This window comes from Panthera onca, chromosome A2 (assembly GCF_046562875.1).
Source record: "Panthera onca isolate mPanOnc1 chromosome A2, mPanOnc1 haplotype 2, whole genome shotgun sequence".
In the NCBI taxonomy this organism is placed as follows: Eukaryota; Metazoa; Chordata; class Mammalia; order Carnivora; family Felidae; genus Panthera; species Panthera onca.
Window position 1 is genome coordinate 69,666,361 of NC_138340.1, and position 6,145 is coordinate 69,672,505.

Below are 6,145 nucleotides of genomic sequence, written 5' to 3' on the forward strand. Positions count from 1 at the left end.
TGCCAGACTCCAATGAGTCAAGCTCGGTTCTGAATGGAAAATATTTTTATTTTTATTTATTTTTTTGACTTATAAAGCATACCTAACATTACCATAATGAATTTAGTAAGTCTTATTCAATAGTTCACTTATATACTCAATAAATATATTTGAGGCATTCAATAATGGCTGGACATTGGGGATATAAGAACCAGGTTATGACCTCACAGAAGTTACAGCAGTTAACAGCAAACAGAAGTGTAATAATGAGGGTGTATGACATCCTATGAGAAGATGTCCAATGAATGGAAGTTAGTGCTAATGCCAAGATAACTAGGAAATTATCAAGACATTTATTGAAAATAACATATATTCTATAGAGTTTAAAAAACATATGCACTTATATCATACAAACACCCTATTTCTCGAAAACTATTCTACTTAAGGTCCCAAGGTAATGAAGCAAGAAAAAAGACCAATTTGGCTTCTAGAATTTGGAAGATTTTCTTTATCCTTTTGATGCCAGTAAAAATTTCCTCAGACAACTTCTACATCATCGTGCACTCATCTAACCCATAATAAAGGGAGGTGTTCGCAGAAAAAGCCAAGGGAAAGTTCTAATGAATCTTTTTTTTTCAGAAGTAGTATTCAAATATTTATCTTTCTCTTAGAACTTTTGAGATTTCATGATCCCTCAATTCACCATCTAAGCTAAGCCTTCTCAATATAAAAACATGACAATAATGAAGCTGTTAAATAAGGTATTCTCTTGATTGGGAAGATCGTAAAACAGCAGTGAGTCTAGTGCAAATCCACTCAATGGTCTCCTTTGCAAATGAGATGACTCCAAACTTTAATTCACCTGATTTATCAGTAAACACATCCTACTGATCTAGCCCCCAAGGGAATGAATTTCAGTAGTAGGAAGATACTCCTGAATTTATGTTATTTCCGAATAATGGAGTATCATTTCCTTACTCATTCACATAGAATAGCACACTAGAACAGAAGTTACACATGTGTGGTAAGTTGGGGAATAAAAGATTTGCATGACACAGTCTTGGCTTCCTCTTTGTACAAAATTAAAATGAATTCCACATGCAAAAAAGAAAACAAAAACATCTCACAAGAATCGAGATCAGGGAAAACTGTCAGAGAACAGAATGATGAGCATGTAGAGCATTTCACAACTTTAGTTAATGGCCATTTTGTCCTACCATGTATAAATTGGAACTTTCTAAATAATTAATTCAATGTGTTCCATCATCGCTTTTGGTGCGTTTCTCCATACAGACGTGTCCACCAATTAGGTCAAGTTTCCTATACTCTGCAGCTAGTTAACACATTGGTTTTGTGATCTGTACTATTTTTTTCGTTGAAAGAAATTTCTTCTTTGCCTCCATCTACAAAGAAAAAAATAGATTTTGATCAAATTTAAATAAACCTTTATGTGGAGGAAGCTGTTATAGTGACCAGTCATAAAACCAGCAAAGAAAATGAAAGAAAATAAAGAACAGATTCTTGATGGAAAGAGATATTTGTAAGTGTTCTTGGCATGAGACCAATGATCTGAGGTATTATGAAATTAAATGCCCCTCTTCAAATTCTGACCTGGTTTCCTCTCCACTTTATATCAACATATTTATTTTTGCATAGAAAGATTTTGTGTTTAAAAATAGGAGATCAAAGTCAATGAAAGTACTACATAACATTTGAATACAAATTTCATTAGTGGAGCAAAAAAAAAATGTGAACTATAGCAGGCCTTTGGGGAGTCCAAAGACATCTGCCAGAGCTTCTATTTTTTAAATTTTCTATGTAAGGATTTTTTTTTTAATTTTTTTTAACATTTATTTATTTTTGAGACAGAGAGAGACACAGCATGAACGGGGGAGGGGCAGAGAGAGAGGGAAACACAGAATCGGAAGCAGGCTCCAGGCTCTGAGCCATCAGCCCAGAGCCCGACGCGGGGCTCGAACTCGTGGACCGCGAGATCGTGACCTGAGCCAAAGTCGGACGCTTAACCGACTGAGCCACCCAGGCGCCCCCTATGTAAGGATTTTTAAAAGACTTTAATTTTTTAGTTTTTTTAAAGTTTATTCATTTTGAGAGGGACAGAGAGTGTGCAAGTGAGGGGCAGAGAGAAAGGGACAGAGAGAGAATTCCAAGCAGGCTCTGGTCAGGTCAGTTAGAGCCCGATGCAGGACTCAAATTCACAAACCATGACTTGAGCTGAAGTCGGATGCTTTACCAGCTGAGCCACCCAGACACCACAAGACTTAAATTTTTAAATTGTGTTCTTAATCGTATAATATATACAGAAAAGAGTATAATGATGTGTGTTTGTATATGTTTGTATGTGTGTGTTTGCCTGTGGCAGTTTGAACTGCAATAAAACAAATGCCATATACACATCACCCAGTTTAAGAAATAGAACATTACCAGTGCCTTGGAGATGCCTTCCTGATTTTTTTTTTTTTTTTTAACATTTTTAATTTATTTTTGGGACAGAGAGAGACAGAGCATGAACGGGGGAGGGGCAGAGAGAGAGGGACACACAGAATCGGAAACAGGCTCCAGGCTCCGAGCCATCAGCCCAGAGCCTGACGCGGGGCTCGAACTCATGGACCGCGAGATCGTGACCTGGCTGAAGTCGGACGCTTAACCGACTGCGCCACCCAGGCGCCCCCTTCCTGATTTTTTATACCACTTCTCTGTCCCTTCCAGAGGTGATCACCATGTTGGATCCTTCATTAATCCCTTCCTTAGCTTTATTTTTGATTTTCCTATGTACATGTCTATACATAAGCACGCCATTTAGAAGTTTCAGAGGTGCTATCTCAGGAAAAGCCAATTCTGCCACTGTTAATCAAGGCTTCGGGATAAGACAGGATGATCAGCATCTCTCCCCGGATTACCATGTGGCTTCAGTTTCCCTGAGACATCACAAAGCCCCATTTGGGAAAAGCAGTGGTCAAGTCAGAAGTAAATCCTGTGGAAAAGCTGGAGTCTGTAGAAAGGTAGTAATGCGGTCCCAGTGATACGGTTGGGGATGAAGTACAAACAGGGTATGTTTTCTTCTAAGCTTAATTAGCATAGCCAAACTCCAACTCTTGGGCTTAATTCTGAGGAAAACACTTTTACGGGGTGACCAACCTAGTGATCTCATCCAATTCAGGCCGCAGGGTGCAGAAGGTAGAGGAGGAACAACGTGGGATTCTTTGTTCGCTGAGTCTGTTTAGAGTTCAATATTGCCCTCAAAATTATTTTGGAATCCTCAGAGCTTCTCTCATCTGTTGCCTCTTCTCGTTCCTATTTCCTGTGTCTTCAGGTTATTGGATGTTTCACTTGTTCTGGTGGAACCTGTCTTCCAGAAACTTCCTCTCCTTCTCTCTCCCCCTCACCTGCTTGCAGTTTCTCTCTCTCTTCACATAAATAAATAAATATATGAACTTAAAATTTTTTTAACTTAACATTTAAAAATAAACAACTTAATTTTTTTTAATGAGCAAAAGATTTATAAATAGACTTAATAAAAAAGATATATACGTGGCAAATAAATACATGAAGGAAGGCTCAACATAATTTCTCATTAAGAAATGGAAACTAGGGGCACCTGGGTGGCTCTTTTGGTTAAGCTTCTGACTCTTGATTTCAGCTCAGGCCATGATCTCATGGTTCATGAGTTCGAGCTGATAGCACAGAGCCTGCTTGGGATTCTCTCTCTCTTCCTCTCTCTCTGCCCCTCCCCAGCTCACATGCACGTGCACTCTCTCTCTCACAAATGAATAAATCAACTGAAAAAAAAGATAGGGAAACTAAAACCACAATAAATACCATTATACAACTAGGAGAATTGCTTAGAAACAAAAACAAAACTGACAATACCAAATATTTTTCAAAAGTGACAAGGTCATGAAACATAAAATAACTGAGGAACTGTCACAGACTAGAGAGTAAGGAAACATGACACTAAATGCAATGTGGAATCCTCAAGTGAGTCCTAGAAAAGAAAAATGACATTAATCTAAAAAACTGATAAAATCAGAAGTTTGGAATTTGATTAATACTAAGGTACCAATATATCAGCAGACTTCACCAAAAGAACTATCCACTAAAAGGAGTTCTTGATACAGAAGAAGTATGATTCTTTTTTTTTTTTTAATGTTTATTTATTTATCTTGAGAGAGACAGAGACAGAGAGAGAGCGAGAAGGGGAGGGGCAGAGAGAGAGAAAGAAGAGAATCCGAAGCAGACTCCATGCTGTCAGCACAGAGCCTGATGCAGGACTCGAACTCACAAACCATGAGATCAAAATCAAGAGTCAAAATCAAAGAGTCAAAGTCAAGAGTCGGACACTTAATCTACTGAGCCACCCAGAGGCCCCCCGAAGAAATATGATTCTAATCAGAACAGAAATGTATAAAGAAATGAAAGCAAAGGGAAGAATAAATACATAAACCTAAATGAATGTTAGTTTATCAAACAACAATAATAATATGTTGTGTGGTGTAAAATAATTATAAATTAAAATATATGAAAAGAACACAAAAGATGGAAAGGTAAATATACAGTAAATGTATTCTGAAGTGTTTACATCGTCTAGGATGATAAAAGTATTACCTTCTGATAGACTCTTACAAGACAAAGGCATATGTTATAAACTCTAGGGAAGCCACTAAAAGAACCCCAAAAAAAGGTATTACAACAATTAATAGAGATGAAATAATAAAAAGTTCCTTGTCACTCCGAAGAAACAAGAAAGGAAAGAAAAGGAAACAGAACAGGAGGACAAACAGAAGACCAATGGTTTTCAACTCTTTCAATCCATAAGAAAATGGATTTCAACCTAAGTAGATCTATAATTTCATTAAATATTAACACACAAGATTATTTCAATTAAACTACAAAGATTGTCAATCTTCACTTTTAAAACATGATAAATTCCTAACAAAAGGAATTTTATTACCTTAAAAAGCATTTTTTTGTTAATTTTCTTTATCACACATTAATCTCCTTTTTAATTAATTTGTTTTTATCTTCATATTTCCTTCTTTTTTGAGAGGAGATTTAACTTGCTGTTCTCTTCATAAACTTTTGAGACGATGCCCAAATGTCACTTCTGACGGTGTTTTGACAAGAACTAGAAAAATTGAAGTATGGTCTCCTTCTTATTTTGTTATGACTAGACACAAAGAAATCTACAGAGTGGTATGAGAATGTGGATTGTTCTCGCGAAGAACCAATCCTCACACATGCGCTGCTAAACAAGGTCTCTTCCTCTACTCTGTGATATTTTATGATGGAAATGAAATGTTTTTGAAGTGTGCGTAATGAGTTTGAGTTGGGTTGGTGGTATGAACTTACTTGCAATCCGACTGACTTGGCTGACAGAGCATTTCGTAGTGAGATCTATTTTCGTTAAATATATAATAACTGATACAATAGAGGGATTTAAATTTTTTAAAAAATGAAGTATGTTGCTTCTAGAGGTGCTAGTTTTCTACAATCTCTCTTGAAAAAAATTAAAATCAAATAGTAGCAATATTTTATGCTCAAATTCAAATGACATTATAAAATTTATACGCACATCCAAATCTAAGAGTCAGTCTAAGAAAGCAGCAACCCAGCCTGAAATTCAGCATGCACACCCTAAAAACATAGCATGATTTTACCATGACACTTGAGAAGAAATCCTACCTGGATGAAGCCAGTTCGTGTATGATTAAGAGTGGGTGAATGGTAGAGCCAGAATATTCTTTTAGAAACCATTTGGGATTCACTTTAGCACTTGAAAAATTGATCAGATAGAGAATGCCAAAAGTGCAAAATTATAGATTATTTCTCATTTCTCTTCATTATTTCTCTATAATTATGAAAATTATAGATTATTCTCACTGAGAATGGGAAATTATAAAGATTATGACATAGATAGCATTTTAAAGATGTTTTAAAATACGTTTCCCATTCCATGCTTTTCCATAGGCGTGCTGTTTGTCTTGCTCTAGTATTTATTTAAGTGCTATCCCCTCTTACCTGACTTCTCTGATTCTTATTTGGTCAGAGTCCTCCTCTTATCCACCTTGGCGTCTAGAACTAGGCCTAGAGTATAACAGAAACTCAATTTTTTGTTGACTATCTGGCCAGCTCAATATGACAGGATCAG